The sequence below is a fragment of the Metopolophium dirhodum genome, chromosome 1 (genome assembly GCF_019925205.1).
Source record: "Metopolophium dirhodum isolate CAU chromosome 1, ASM1992520v1, whole genome shotgun sequence".
NCBI lineage: Eukaryota > Metazoa > Arthropoda > Insecta > Hemiptera > Aphididae > Metopolophium > Metopolophium dirhodum.
Genome location: NC_083560.1, coordinates 16,302,724 through 16,319,281, shown reverse-complemented (window position 1 = coordinate 16,319,281; position 16,558 = coordinate 16,302,724). Strand labels below are relative to the sequence as shown.

The following is a 16,558-nucleotide window of genomic DNA, read 5'->3' as shown; positions in this document are numbered from 1 at the left end:
ACAATACGATGGAAATAAAATATATTAATGACAAAACATTTTGGCTTGAGAACAACATTTTTCTATTTTATTTAAGAAATCGGTATAGAATAATATAACGGAGACGCGCTATAGTAAATTACTCATTGGTTTGGATTTTTACGATTAATATTGAAATTAAATTACCTACCCAGACAGCAATTTTTTGATTAATTATATTATTATAACATTGTATTAACGAGTAATATTAGTATAACGTTATTATAATACTATTATAATATTATCATTACAAAATGCTGTTTGGGTAGTATGTAGGTATTATACGGATATATCGGGATTTACTGTTGAATACGCTCATAATTCATAAAAATGTAATTTGATTTGCTTGTAGACATTTTAGATTCTGAGCGAAGCGATGAATGTATTGATTTTACAATGATGTGTGGTTTTTTTTTTATTTTTTTTATTTTTGTGTCTGTCATCACCTTTTAGGACAGTAAAAGTGCTTGGATTTTCTTCAATAGTAACTTTTCTGATAGGAAAGTAAATCGAGTTGGTACTTTGGGGGGGGGGGGGGGTCAAAAATAAAAATTTCCCAGTAGTTTTCACAAGCGACGTGAAAAACAAAAGAAAAATTAAGGAAAAACGGGAATTTTTACGCAAAATCTGTTTTCGAGAAAATAGATTTTGGTTTTTGGTGTAACTCTAAAACAAATGACCGTAGGGACATGAAATTTTGACTGAATGTTTATATTAGCATTTTCTATACACCATAAAATTTACAAAATATTTTGAAAAGGCTCCTTGGTTATTGTTTCAAAGGCAGATGAAAAAAATTAAAAATCCTTAGTCACAGTTTTTATTTATAAGCATTTATAGTTCAAATTTTGACAAAATACAGAAAAATCACGAAAATTAGCAAACTATTTTGAGTTGAGAATTCATAAAAATTTTTTTTTTTAAATCTAAGATTTGAAAATGTAATATAAGATTACTCATAAGTTTGTCTACCTTTATCAAAAAAAAAAATGTCTACAAGAAACTTAAATTAAATTTTTATGAGCGTCTGAAATTTATATTTTTACAACATTTGATATTCACTCGATTTCTCATGTAACAATTTTCTTATTTTATTGTAATTAAAAAACGAATGACTGTAGATACTTGAAAATTTCACTGAATGTTTATATTAGCATTTTCTATACACGATAAAATTTTGAATATATTTTGACTCTTTTTGAGCTGTTTACGGACGTTGTCAGTTTTCAATTTTTTTAGTTTTTTTTTCTATAAATATCAATAAAATTTTATTTGCTGGGTAAAAAAGCGTGAAAATTTAATATAAGGCTCCTGATATATCATTCTAATAGTAGTTAAAAAATATTAAAAATACATAAAGCACAATTTTTTTTTATAAGCATTTAAAGTTCAAATTTTGACAATCAAATTTATAATTTATTAATTATTTTGTGGTGAAAAATGTATAAAATGTTTAACTTTTATGGCTAAGGATTGAAAATTTAAAACAAGGCTCCACGTAAATAGGTTATATATAAATTATTTTATTCACAATAATATCATCAAATATACTTGGTAATATCATAGGCTGACTGATTAATTCAACTAACAGGCTATAATTAATAATGACAATATAAAAAATCCAGACTGACACACCGTCTTCGTTCAGAATCTTTTTTCTTATACAATGATTTTATATCATTGAATTCAAATTTAACACCATCCATTACAGTGACCCACTTGTAACCTTCTGTACAGCAGGGCGACATCCACTTATCCAGCTTTTTTTTTTTTGAAAATGGTAGACAAACTTATGAGAAATCTTGTATTACTTTTTCAAATCATAGATTCAACTTTTTCTTTTGTTTTATACGGCGCTTTTGAAAACTACTGGGAAATTTTTACTTTTGACCCCCCAAAGTACTAAACTAGATTCACTTTCCTAACAAAAAAAAACCGTTGAAGAAAATCTAAGCACTTTTACTGCCCTAGAAGGTAAAAAAAAATGTATTTATGAGATGAGTAGGTAGGCTATATAGATCCACTTTGTTACCACAGAATAAATCTGATTATTACCTAAAATAATTAATAGTAAATCATAAATAATTATATATTTGGATAGGTACATTATTTTGAAATCGATATTATTTATAAATTATTATAATAGGTATTTGTTTGCGCAGATCCTATAATAGTAGTAGTTACGTGTGTACATTTTAGGTTCATACACGTTAAACAATTCGAATATTCAGTCCATACCTGCAATTGTCTAAAAAGAGGACCCGCGTTATTAGTTTTAACTAGAGGTGGGTCGAACTGTTCGAAGTTTGAAAAGCCGAACCGAACCAAACTCGAACGAAAGAGTTCGAAAATCAAAATAGTTCGAACATTTATATAGTTCGATCTCAAAAATGTACGAACAACAAAAAATTCTAACATGTTGAACGTTTCGAACTAAAAATGTTCCCGGTGTTTATTGTTATGTTTATTTTATTTTTATTTTGTCTATTGTCTATTTAGTTATATACTGTATTTTATATTATACTATGCATATAAATTTAAAATATTACAAAAGTAAAATTAAAACCACGGTATTGTCCGGGCATTGATTATTTCTTGTTCTATTGAATTATTTATAGACTTGGATATTTATTTTGGTCCTGTTATTTTATACTATTTATAATTTATATAATCGAAGTTCGTATCACGCTGAATCATATTAAAAGCTACCTAATATTAATATTGTTTAATGTTTATTAGATGGGTACACATAGATAACTATAGAATTTGATCAAGATGTTAGATGAAAATAAATATAATCGAGCTTAAAATTATTTATATATAAATAATTATTATCTACTTATCTAGATATTTCCCAACACTGAATGTATACGTGATACGTCTATAAAGTATAAAGCTTTCATTTGCCATTTAATTCAAAAGTTTATTTTGGGTTCAGTTTGGTAATGAAATATATGGTACCGTGTGGTCCGATGTTGAATAAAATGCTCGGTTCGAGTTCGACATCACACTAAAAAGTTCAGTTCGACATACTAAGGTTTGGTTCGACATACCAAGGTTCGGTTCGAGACCATATTTTTGAGTTTTACCCACTCTAGTTTAAACGACATTCAAAAACTACACTAACGCAATATTATTAAATTAAAATAATAATAAGCTGGCTGTAAAGTACAGTAAAATAATTGTAATTTAAAATAAATGCGGCATTTCTTATATCTGGCCAAATCAGAACGTTTATCCGTGTCATATAAGTACATGGATACTAATATCACGTCAGGAGACATTCATCACATGACTAAATAAACAGGCATGATCGCAAAAAAACCATTTTTTCCTATCACTGCGCATTTTCCCCAGACTTGGCAGAAACAGTAAAATACCTAAGAAGAAAAAATATTTTATTGTTCATATCATAACCATTCGGCATTCATTACTAAATAAATGTAGTTTAGTTTTTAATTTGGTTTAGTTCATTTGGTCATGACACCATTATGCATTAAACAATAATAATTAAAATATTAAATGAAGTAGACAATTAGTGTGACACATCATTGGGGATTCAATGCAGGAGCAGGACTAAATAATAGGTATAGTTCAGTGGTTTTTTATTTATTTTATGAATTTTTTTAAGTTTTTCCGTTGTGTATTCTTCTGTGTTAAATATTTCAATTTTGACTTCTGTTTTTCTGCCCTATTCATTTCTCGTATACGTATATACATTCTTGTACGGACCAGGCATTCTATGACTTCATTTGGTATCATTATGCATTTTTCATTTACATGCTGATTAACTATAGTGGTTAATTATTTTACGATACCCCTTTCATTATCAAATGCTTGCATAAAAATGGTTTCAAGGACTTTTGACACATTCCAAAGATCTTTTGATGGACACGTAAGATACCCTAAAAATAATAAACAACAAATTTGATTTTTTAACAACATTTTTTCAGATTACTAGAATGCAGAATACAAACTACAAAATATAACCTTTTGATATATAAGACATCCATGATCCACTTTCAATATTTGGTTCATTGTTATTATCCTCTAGGAATGGATATTTATTTTTAAATTTTTTTGCTACAGAACCAGATATGTACATCAAATTATTTTCCTCGCATGGATCTTTTGCAGTGTATAATTCTTCAACAGTTGTCTAAAACCACAATGGTATATATTAACATTCTATTTATTTAATTTATTTATTAAATTCCTTGAATATTTTTGATACCTACCTCTAGTTCAAAAGAATTTAATAGTTTTAAACATTCATTTTCTATTGTTTCAGTTTCCGTTACAGTAGATTCTTCTAATATTTCAGAAGTCTGAAATATCTGAGCTGTAAGTGGTGTGTCCTTTTCATTCAATTTATCATTTGATTCCAGTAAACAATTTTCATTTATAGAATCTTCAGTGTTACTATTTTTTATGAAAAATGCTGAAGAATGCTTTCCTAATATGTACCATCTTAGGCTTAAAAATATAGATGATTAATTTTAATAAAGGTTAAATATTTTAGTGAGTTATGTAAATTCAATATTACCGATACTTGAAATCTATAGGGGTTGGATGGTCATTTGATCCTCCCATGCCTCTCATAAAACTGAAAAAGTTTTCTAATACCTAAATAAATGTAGGTACATATAATTAATTATTTTTATAAATAAGTAGATAGAATAACTTATAATTACATCCTGGTCAAGTCGTCTTGTAATAATATATTCTATACCAATATAATCTTTAAGATCTTTGTACAGGTTTCTTAAAGATAAATTTGAAATCAGAATTCCCTTTTGGAATGTCATAAGTTTTTTTTTTTCCGTGTACTCTCATTGTACTTATAAAATTATCCATCAAACTTAAAATATGGTTCTGTTCATCCAAATTTATTCCATATGCACTGGAATTGTCCCCTAACATTTGCTGAGAGTTATGAAGATCAAACCAGTTATTTATCAACAAAATTGTTTCTGAACACTAAATATAAACAATTATTATAGTAAGTAATTATACAATGTGATAATATCCAAACTCGAGAAATTTGAGTGTACTTCTTTCCAATTAGATGTTAGTGCACCCGTGTCTCCATAGTATTGCATTGCTTTAGCAACGGTCCTGGAAAGAAGTTGGGCCGCGGTTTTAACTTTTTGACGTTGAACTCCACTGACATTTAAATGAAACTCTGTCACTTTGTAAGTAAAAGTCAAGTCATTTGTACCTTGTACTTTCAACAAGGATTCAAACAAACTTTTACCTATGTATTTATTACCTTAACATAAAGAAATTTTAATACATTGTTATGAATATAATATGAAGTAAACAAAATTGTCACAATTTATATGAACTTAAAGTATTACCATTTTCAGTAACCATGTTAAATCCATGATCAATGATGTTGTTTCTTATCAATTTCAATAAATGTGGTACATCAGCAAAGACATGGACGTTTTTTCCAGTGTTTGGATGTAAAAAACTACTATTTGTATGGGTAACTTTCAATGAATTCCACAAAGAAATGTTAGTAGGACCCATATCACTTGTAACTGCTGCCACATTATATCCACAGTTATATAATTTATTAATTATGTTGTTTAGTATTGAAGCAGTCATTGGTGTGTCATAAGAATAAAAGACTGGCTGCTTCCAAGATTTGAAGAGTCCTCTAACCATGACCACTTGCACAGTTTGATGTGGTCCTAAAACTTGATCAATTGCTTTATCATAGCATACATCATGTGCTATGTAAACTTCATCAAAAGAGAGAACAACAATTTTATCTCTATCAGATATGGATGTACCTTAAATAATAGGTTATTATTAGTAATATTATAATTTATAATACTACCAAATGTTAATTAGTTAATTAATTATTAATGTTAATAACCTTTTTGTTTCATGATACTTAAAACATTATCTAATACACCTGGCTCTATGGAAAATGTTTTGGCATATCTTCTTAATGTAGAAATACCTAAAATACGACTACATGTTCAGTCGAAATAGTCCACATCAGTTTTGAAATAATTGAATACTTGGCAATGGAATAGTTTGAAGCAGATATGAATAAGCGGCTGTAGAAATACTTCTGAGTGTTATCGCTGATACAATATCCTCATTCTCCCACTTTTTAATTTTTTTTTTTGTCATTTAAAAAGTAATTAATTTGTGTTTTAGTGAACACTGACGAAAACAACTCATGCACATTTAAATTAAAATCCTCTTTATTTTTTATATGAAGCTGTTCATTTTCTTTTTGAACATCCAAAAGTTTTTGATTTAAATTATCAAGTTGTTTTCGGAGATAATCGCTATAAATTATAAATTCAAAATGAAAAATATTAACAGAAATTATGAATTTAATTTTTTTTTTAGTCAACTACAAGACAAACAAGAAAAAAATTGTACAAACATTTCAGAGTTGTCAATGGGTAAAAAAGACACATCATGTTCAAATTCATTAACAAGAAACCTCGGGATGAATGGTTTTTTACAGTCATCGAGAACTTCAACCTTTGTAGTACCTGCATCATATATCAAGTTGTATTACAAATTATGTTATGCTCATATATATGCTATCATAGGTAGTTAAGAAAATAGTGATAAAGAAATAAACTATTTTTAACAATGTTTTATGTATTACCAAGGGACATTCATTGAAAGAATCCGCGTTCGGTAAAATTTCTGGATTTGAGAATGTTGAGACTTCAGCAGTTTGTTGGATAGAATTTAATTTAACACTAGAGCTTTTTATCTGTAAAATATATATTAAAGTGTAGAGACTGTATTTATAATTAAAACTATGTACCTATATCATACCTACCATGCTATGTATAAAGTATCCACTATTTTTGTTATGTTGTATTGAAATAAAACTTATTTAGTTCACACAATATTTTTTAGTAAAATAAAATTAAATACTTACTTTCCGTGGAGTTAGATATTTTGTAGGGACTGCATCAGCTTTAAGCTTTTTACTTTTGCAAGGAGAATATCCTGCCTTAATTTGGATCAACGGTTTCTCCTTCATTGCATTTGGCGAGAAATGTTTTGAACAAATTCGTGCTATTGCACAAATTATTGCAATGTTTAATTGTCCCTTCATTAAATAAAAATACCTAACAGTATACTACATGATGACTTACCATCTTTCACTGTATTGTCAACTACACCACATGCGTTAAACCACTTTGCACGATAAGTGGGTGACTTTGGAACTCTGTAATAACTTACAGCCTTACCAAACCCTATGGCAGAGCTATTTGCACAGCTAGGTACCATGCAGTTGGGCATTTTTATTTATAAAAATAAAATGAATTTATAACAACAATTTGCTTAAAAGGCCAGGAGAAAACAATACACTTTTTTGCAGGCAAAACTAATAAACCAGTAAACCAATATTAAATAAATTGTTTCTTACAATGATGATGATGGCTGTATGGAGAAGGAAAAGTATAAATAACTAAAGAAAAACAAACGTTGTAATATATAATGTTATTATGCATATATTTATTTATACAATGTTTATATTTACACAATATTGAACAATACAAAAACAATAATGACATGGGAACTCATCATTTTGATTATTTATTATATTATTACTACTAGATTAAATGTATTACTAATAACTAATAAGTAATATTATAATAATAATAACTAATATAATATAATTAAATTATAGTGGGAATAACTGTTTTCTCCATGATATATAGTTTTTCATCCAAGTCTGGGGAAGAATGAATGCGTGAAATAATCTAGTGATCATGCCTGTTTATTTAGTCATGATTCATCAGTCTACTTCGAAACTTACCCGAGTAAATGTCACCCGAGAAAACAGTTAACTAAAGAAAATGTTCAATTTTTTCTAGTGTTAATAATAATTACCTACCGGTTGAAATTATTTTCAATTGTTTACAACTTGAGTTATTTTTTTCTCTTGCCGTCTAAACGCAAACATGATGACACTTCGCCATAGTAATAATGATCGCCACGATGGGTTTGTGCGGATTTTTCATTCAGAGTGAGTATAACACTTTCTAACTATTTTATCGTATACCTACTTAAATGGGTTGGTATAAATATACGTAAACGTGCTTATTAATATTATACCCAAATATAATATATTCTACCTGCATCGATAATTAGTGTGCATTGTAGTATTGTTTTTTTATGGTTTGTATGATATGACGGATTCATTATAATATATTATGTAATATGTATGTATTTAGGTATTATAGCTAATAATCCTCCTGAAACATCCCCCTCGGGCGGAGCCGGAACCGGATCGTCTGCGGGCGTCACCGGCCAAACCACGGTGTCTTTAACCACGGAAAATAGGAAGTGATTTCATTTTTGCGTCTGTCAATTAGAGTGTGTACAGAAAAAAATCAATTATGGCCGCGTTATTTTATTTTAATATTAACTTATTTAGTATGTGGACCTTGTAATACATTTAGATTGAGTTGTACAATTCGCAACATCCCAATCCTTCTGCATAAGAAGTGTTACGAATGCATAGAATCTAAAGTAGCCAACCCTCATAGGTGCATATAGGGAGGAGCTCTAGGGGCTAAGCCCCCCAAAAATGTCAATAGCTTCTCCAAACATTCCCTACATTTTGTCTTAAGTTTATAGTTTTAATCTTTGTTTTAAACAATATTAATATTATATTAATATTAATATCAATATTATCAAAGTAAGGCTTTAACCCCCCCCCCCCCTCAAATCCCAAACGCTGTTTGCGCATATACCCTTCTGAATTTTTCCACAATTAGCTACATTAGATTCCTTGCATTCGTAACACTTCCTATGCAAGAGCGTTGGGATGTAGCGAATTGTACAACTCAATCAAAATTTAAAATGTTACGAAGTCAATATAATAAGTAAGTGAATATTAAAATAAAATTACTCGGGCATAATTGATTTTTTTTCTGTAACTCTAATCGATGGACGCAAAAAATGAGACTGTCGGCACGTTACGCGCGGCTGAACGAGTGGTGATAAATGTGCTAAGGCAATACTAGCTGATGACAAATCAGTATATAAATTGATCGACGAGAGGTGCAAGACTTGCGTCAATGACTCTTGTAACGATAAGCTTTCAGGCAACGGTAAATGGTCATCCATCGTTCACTGGGTCTGCGGTGCAGAGCGTCCTCATATCATATTGCCGGATGTTTTTTCAGACAATGCGATTGGAACTCAATCATAAGAAAAATAAAATGTACTTTTAACGTTGTATGGCCAATAAAAAAAAAAATTTTTACGGTAAAATTTGTTGGTGTGTAAAAATCGCCTGTACGGTAGGCGGCTTGACCGGTCACAAAACCTAACCGTATAGTGTTCAGAGACGTTAATATTTTCGTACTTAATATTTTTTTATCGTTTTTAATATTTTATTAATGCTATGGTATTTGAAGCATGAAATATTTCACAAAACGTGGAACATTGAAATTTTTTTTAATACAAATATTAATAATGGTTATTTTAATATTTATATCAATTATAAACTATATTCTCCAAGACTGATTATTATTATTATTATTATTGTATACTTATAACATTCAAACATTTTTGTGTGTTTTTCTACCAATATAAAAATGTTGAATACCATTTTAAGTGCCAATTTTTACACGGCCGTCTCCGTAGTCAACAATTTATATAGGCATATTTACTAGGTTATCAAAGCAATGCTTCTGTTTTTATTCGTGGTTATTCAGTGATATGGTTATTTGTCAACGGTGTATTCGGATTTTTTTTTCGTTTATTTTTAGCAAAGTAATGGAAGTATTTCCCAAATCCCAGGAAATAGTCGATGGCGACGATTATTTATAGTTTATAGTTTTTAGTTATAGTTATTATATCTAAATACATTATTCTTATAATATACAGTTATATATAGTTATTTATGTTATTATTTATAATATTTTCTCAATAAATTAATTTACTTATATATAACCGAAATTAATAATACAAGGAACATACACCATAATATTATTTCGTATTAGTTTGTATATAATAATAATATTATATTATTAAATTATATTATTCATTGCTACAGGTATAAGATATTTGTACATTTTATTATGCTCCTTTATTATTTTATGGCTCCTGTCTAGCCGGGGGACACCCCCGGCCGCATGGGCGTAACTAGGATTGAATAGTTACAGGGGCTAGAGTCCAAGAAAACCAAAATGTAAAATACACCGTGCGGGGCAAAGCCCCCCCCCCCCCACCCCCTTAATCAGCGTCACTGAAATTTAATAGTCACAAAAACTTTGCTAAAATCAAGTATCTATACTTCAAACACTCACATAAATTTAATTTGACTTTCTTGTAGACATTTTTTTTGATAAAGGAAGACAAACTTATGAGCAATTTTGAATCAAATTTTCAAATCTTAGATTTAAAAAGAACAATTTTTTTGTGTAAGAAAAATGTTAATACTATAAATACTATACTATGCTAAGGTATAAAATCAGTGAAAATTGCATGTACTTCATTCTACAGCCATTATCGATTTTGCGTAAAAATTACAGTTTTTCCTTAATTTATTTTAGTTTTTCCCGGTGCTTTTGAAAACTACTGAGAATTTTTACTTTTGATCACACAGTACGATGCAACTCATATAACTATATTATAAGAATAGGTAGGTACGCCAATAAGGGTACCTATTTAAATATAATAAAATAATTATATAATATTATGATGGGCCATAGCCCATAGGAGCGTTATATAAGCTTGAAGCTAATATGCAATAAATAGATAAGCTATACACAACACGCACATTTCTTCCGCAAAAACTATGACCAATATTACGATAAATTCGTACTTGGTACATCCACGTATATTATATTATATTTTATATTATTATAATATAATAATCATTACCTGTTAATTATTTTAAACATTTTTTTTTCTTCGTAATGATTTGGGTTTTAACTATGAGCCTATAAGGAGGGGCTGAAAAGTAAAACCTTTTAGGGGGGCTAAATACTAATATGGGAGGGCTAAGCCTTCCCCCCTAGCCCCCCTCTGGCCGCTAGTTACGCCGATGCCCCCGGACCATGGTCGAAACTAGAGTTAAATGTATGCGAGTGCTAAAACTTAAGGTACAACATGAGAACCCTCCTCCCTTTCTTATGATAAGCAAAATTACTGTGGTGCACACAAATTGCGTACCAAGCCAGGTAAACGAACCATTTGAACGAATTGCGTTCCGGACGCATTTCGTGTTACATTTTCATTTAAACTTGACATGACGAACACAAAACTACAGAGTTTGCTAATTATTTAGTAGATACATACATACATGAAAATTCAATATTTTCCCCGTAGTTATGTGCAAGAAAAAGTTCAAGTTCATAAAGAACCATCAACGCTTACGAATATTTTCTTTTGAAATTTAACAAACTTTTTAATTCTCCTCATCCAAACATATACACATTTTTAGAAGTTTTAAAAAATATGCAAACTGATACTAGGTACAATATTGATAAGAAGTAGTCTAGGAAAACCAATAAGGGAAAGAATATTATTTATAGAAATAAAATAAACCATTTTGTTGTTGAATCCTTTATCTCAAATAAAAAAAATAAAAAAAATAAACCAATTAAATAATAATGAAATCATGATTAAAGATTATGTTAACATATTAGCCAATAAATAGTAATACAGAAAAAATTATTTTATTTAATAATATTATATTTTAATGACTTATGATTTATACTATTTATGATATTATGTTTTCACGGTTTTAATTTTTTATATAACTTGACATCTTTATTATTTCAATACCACTTTAGGAACCACTCAACTATAGATAAAAAAGGTAACATGAATTGCGTCCCGGATGCAATTCGTTCAAAAAGGTTCGTTTACCTGTTTTGGTATGCAATTCGTGTGCGCCCAAATTACTGTACACTAAAATGTAATGTTTTTATTTAAGATGATGTTTATATGATATAATTTTTTATATGTTTTAAAGTAATCTTAGAGTAAAATCACCCATTACAAAAAATATAGAAAATAATAATATTTTTGAGGAAATGTATAACATGTATAAATGTTTATTTTGAAATTCGTATACTTTGTCGTATACGCCGATCACAGACGTACACAAATAAACGTACCTTATAATTCTAAAAAGCACTTTTATTAAACTTTGACGTCCAGTGGTAATCGAGTCACACGATCACCACTCACTGACCCCTTTTCTGTTCTGACATGTTCCTTATATCTTAAACTTAAAATCGAATAACTATCGAATAATATCCATTGTCCATGATTAAATTATACTTAATTGTTATTATATTACATTACTGTTGTCTTTACCTAGTTACATGTAATATGTTTAATGTTTATATTATTTAGATTGTTGTGGTATTCTACCTGTTACATATAATTGTTTTCTTAACCTAGTTTTTACATACTAACATTTCTTCTTACTACATCCTTTCAACTTCTACTTGTATTAACACTTAATACAACAATACAAGGTCAAATAACTATAAAATATAAAATTGATATGTCATTCCCTCAAAAATATTATTCTTTATCTTTTTTTGTAATGGGTGATTTTACTTGGGTGATTATTTAAAAACATAGAAAAATGACTCTGCGTTTATGCGTTTTGTCTATGCTGCACGTGGGCAAGAGGGAGAAAACAAATAGTGCGCTGACATCCTCTTGATCATTAAATAATCTAACATAAAATATAAATTCAACATTTCATAATTAATTTAATTGAGTTAATAAAAGTCAGTGGTGGATTTATGAGGGGGTGCTGGACACTCCCCCAGACATTATACATATTTATGTTAAATTGTATACAATAGTTTAATATATTAATATAAGGTTATTAATATAATTATATACCTAACTATTTCAAATATACTAAAATAATATATTGTTAAATATTTATTTTTAATTTTTCAACAATTATATACGTTTATAAAAATATCTAAGTACATTTTGGATAAGTAGGTACGCTAGTAATTATGCTATAAACACTAAACACATGCCTAATCTATTTTACGAGAATGTTATTCACATATCAATATTAAATTATACGTATAAATATTAAATATAATAATATATAGATATAATATATAACTCGTAGATATTCCATGTATAATGAAAAATAGTTCAAATATTGTACTCCAATAAGATCAACATATAAATAATTTTTATATAATAAAAATAGAGCGAGGCTCTTATATAGTAAGTCATTAAAATAAATATACATTATCAAATTTAATTTCTTGTCAGGTGGCACTGCAGCTGGGATCCTTCCTACTATACAATTAATGTTATTTATGTCAAATGTTATTTTATGTCACCACACTTACTTATTATACCTTGTCGTATAGATGGTAAATATATATTTTTAATGAAAAAAAAAAAATTTCAAATATTACTTAAGTAAAGTATTGAAATTTGGGCCCATCTTAGAATTGCGCTCCTGGACCATGCCCTCTTGTCCTGCTCTGAATACGGCCTTGAGTGTATAATATATTATTTATATGAAAAATAACGTGAAAAAAATCGAAAAAAAATGCAAAAAATTCGGGAGATGGGCGGCCGCGTATCGCCATACTGCACAGAAATTCATATTATTTTCATATGAACATGTTCATGTTTACGTTCTTTGAAAAATATGAATCCGTTAATTTCGTCGTTCATTTTTTTTTTTTTTGGTTTTAATGTTTTTTTATTCAATCAGTTAAAAAAAGAGAGAACAATAAGAACAGTTGATGGTTTATAGGTTAAAATAAATAAAAATAAAAAGGCAGATTAGACAGACTGTAGAGGCCTCCCAGCGGAGGTACTATGACGTGAGTAGGACTTTATAGTTAGGCTAGCAGGTCACGACACCGCTGTCTTTTAAGTAATTTAATTGGGTTACCTGGGATAGAAACAGATGATAGATCGGAGATAAAGGGATTCGTATGGTAGGCTAGCGTCATTCATTTAATTTATTTTATTTTATTTTGTTTATGTATCGTTTAAACACGAATACAAAATTGTGGATGTATCATAATATTATTGTTGTTTTATGTCCAGTCGTGCCACTGGAATTTCATGTATTTTATTTTTATAATTCGTAATATAGTATACATTTATATACATTTATATACATATATATATCATAATAGTATTATCAATTAATATTTGTTAAATAAAAAAGACGACGGGTTGCACTCCGGGAGTGCCGGCAAAAGTAAAAACTTGAATATTAACGTCGTGCATTTTTGATATTTTGGAATGGTAATAATTTTGCACAAATTGCTTTAATTATCATTATAAAAGTACTATCATTTATGTGGTAAACCTTTAAAATATAATATTCATTTATTGCGCTATAATTAATTATTTTACATCTCCAAAACTGATACGATAGGTTTATGGTAGTTGAAGTCAGAAACGAACAATTTTGATTCGAACCTATTTAAAAGTTGTTAAGTTATTAAAAAGTTATTAAAAGTTATAAAGACCGCATCAATAGTACTTTTGTATTTCGTTGTGCTAAGATTGCGATCATTTGACATCGTTAAACCAAATTCATTATTTAAAAATTCAATTAATAGTTGATTTTTATCGTCTGCAAAGTTTATGTTGAAATCTCCACTCCAACGCCAATCATTCATTTTAGCTGGAAAAATTGAAAGTAATTGAACAACACGAACACTAGACACTAACAATAACAAGTCACTACTAGATAAAACATCTACTATGTTAATAAATACCAACAAGTGCAACTTATGAAAATAAAATTAAACCCGTCGTTTTTTTATTTATTTATTTCTACTTACATGAGAGCGAATAATGCCAAAAGCGAAAGAAAAATTCACATACTTCTAGAAGTCCGATTTCAATTTTGAAAACTAATTTGAATTCAATAACTTCTTTTCTGTGTTTCGTAGGAAATAGATTTTCGATATTTTGTAAAGTTTTTGTAGTACAGCTGCAAATTAATTTACTTAATTTCTCAAAATGAACTTGTACTATAAAGGTTTAACGAGTTAAAAAAAATGAAAAAGTTTTTCCTACAAGACATAGAAGAGAAGTTATTGAATTCAAATTAGTTTTCAAAATTTAAATCGGACTTCTAGAAATATATGTTTATTTTTCTTTCGCATAATGGTCTAAATGCACGCATTCGTCTGACGCAAGTTTAACATTTTTTACCCATCACAAAAAAACTGATTAATTGCACAACGCCGCTAAAGATGTTTTCACTTCAATAAACACATTTGAATGTCTTGAAAATCGTTCAAATTCATTAAATGTATAAACGTCGTTCGCGTTCTATTTGATAAAAAAACAAGTATCGTTCACTAAATATAAACGTGAACGCGTGAACGAGCTTTCACGAACGACGTTCTTCCCAAACACTGGTAATCGTATATGATTCGATGTATCTACCTACTCATTGTTTAACATTTCAATGTAATTTATTCAATGATCTGACCATTATTATTATTACATCATTATAATGTAGGTATGTCTGAATAAATTCATTTAAATCAAACCACAAAATTGTGTTTACGTTAAGCAATATACGTAATTAAGGACAAAACATTACGTGTACAATAATATAAAGCAATATTAATTATTGAATCAAAAACAAAACAAAAAAAAAACAGTATATTATCAGTATTGAATCTAGTGCCGTACGCAGGTTTTTCAATGGGGGTGGGGAGGGGGGCTTGAAAATTAGTTACAATTTTATTTTTATTTCGTCCAGTCTAATAATTTTAGACGTTTATTTGAGGTATTTTAAAATGTTTGTAACTTCTCAACTTATTTCTGGTAGAAAAAATGTTCTAATCATAAACTTCGATGCCCGATGTATGTTTTTGGAAGCAAATTGGAACTAGTCGGTACTTTTAGGAGGTCAAAATTGAAAATGCTCGGTTCTTTTTAAAATAAATGGAGAAAAAAAAATGAAAATTTATTAAAATTGTTTGGTAACCAGCTTGGTTATACCATCCTCACTTGGATCAGTTAAAACTTTTTTTTTCTATAAATGTAAATAAAAAATTATTTATCCGGTTAAAAAGCTTAAAAATGTAATACGTGAGTTTTTATTATGGCTAAAAGCCTAAAATATTAACGATACATAGACATCGTGGTTATTTTTTAAAAGCATTAACGCCACTGATTGAACCCATGTTGTGTGTCGGAAGTCGGTATGAAGACCGTTCGTGAACATTTCGTAGTTACGAACCGAATTTGCGTACAAACCGCGTATCCGCGGGCTTCAAAAGAAATAAACTCAAACCTTGCGAATAAAGCACAAACGGCGAAACGAAAAAATCAATGATGACGGCCGACGGCGATTGCGATTACGAGAAGGCGTACAAACCGCAAGTGGGCGGATTCGAAAACAAACGCGAATTGAGGGACGGATGACGGGGACGAGAAAAGGTCGAAAAACGGCGTAAAAAGCGTAACATTTTTTTTGGAAAACGAAACGCCGGCAAAATACGTCGTACAATCTGATAACAGTTTCTCGACTCAACGTACGGGGGAG

At 29.1% G+C, this 16,558-nt stretch overlaps 1 long non-coding RNA gene across 1 annotated transcript; it reads left to right on the top strand.

The window, feature by feature from the left end:
- Positions 1-4,822: 4,822 nt before the first annotated feature.
- Positions 4,823-5,825, top strand: LOC132936695 (uncharacterized). The gene is made up of 4 exons (XR_009663515.1): positions 4,823-5,020; positions 5,087-5,213; positions 5,388-5,538; positions 5,617-5,825. It is a non-coding gene; the product is annotated as an uncharacterized LOC132936695 (long non-coding RNA).
- The last annotated feature ends 10,733 nt before the right edge of the window (positions 5,826-16,558 follow it).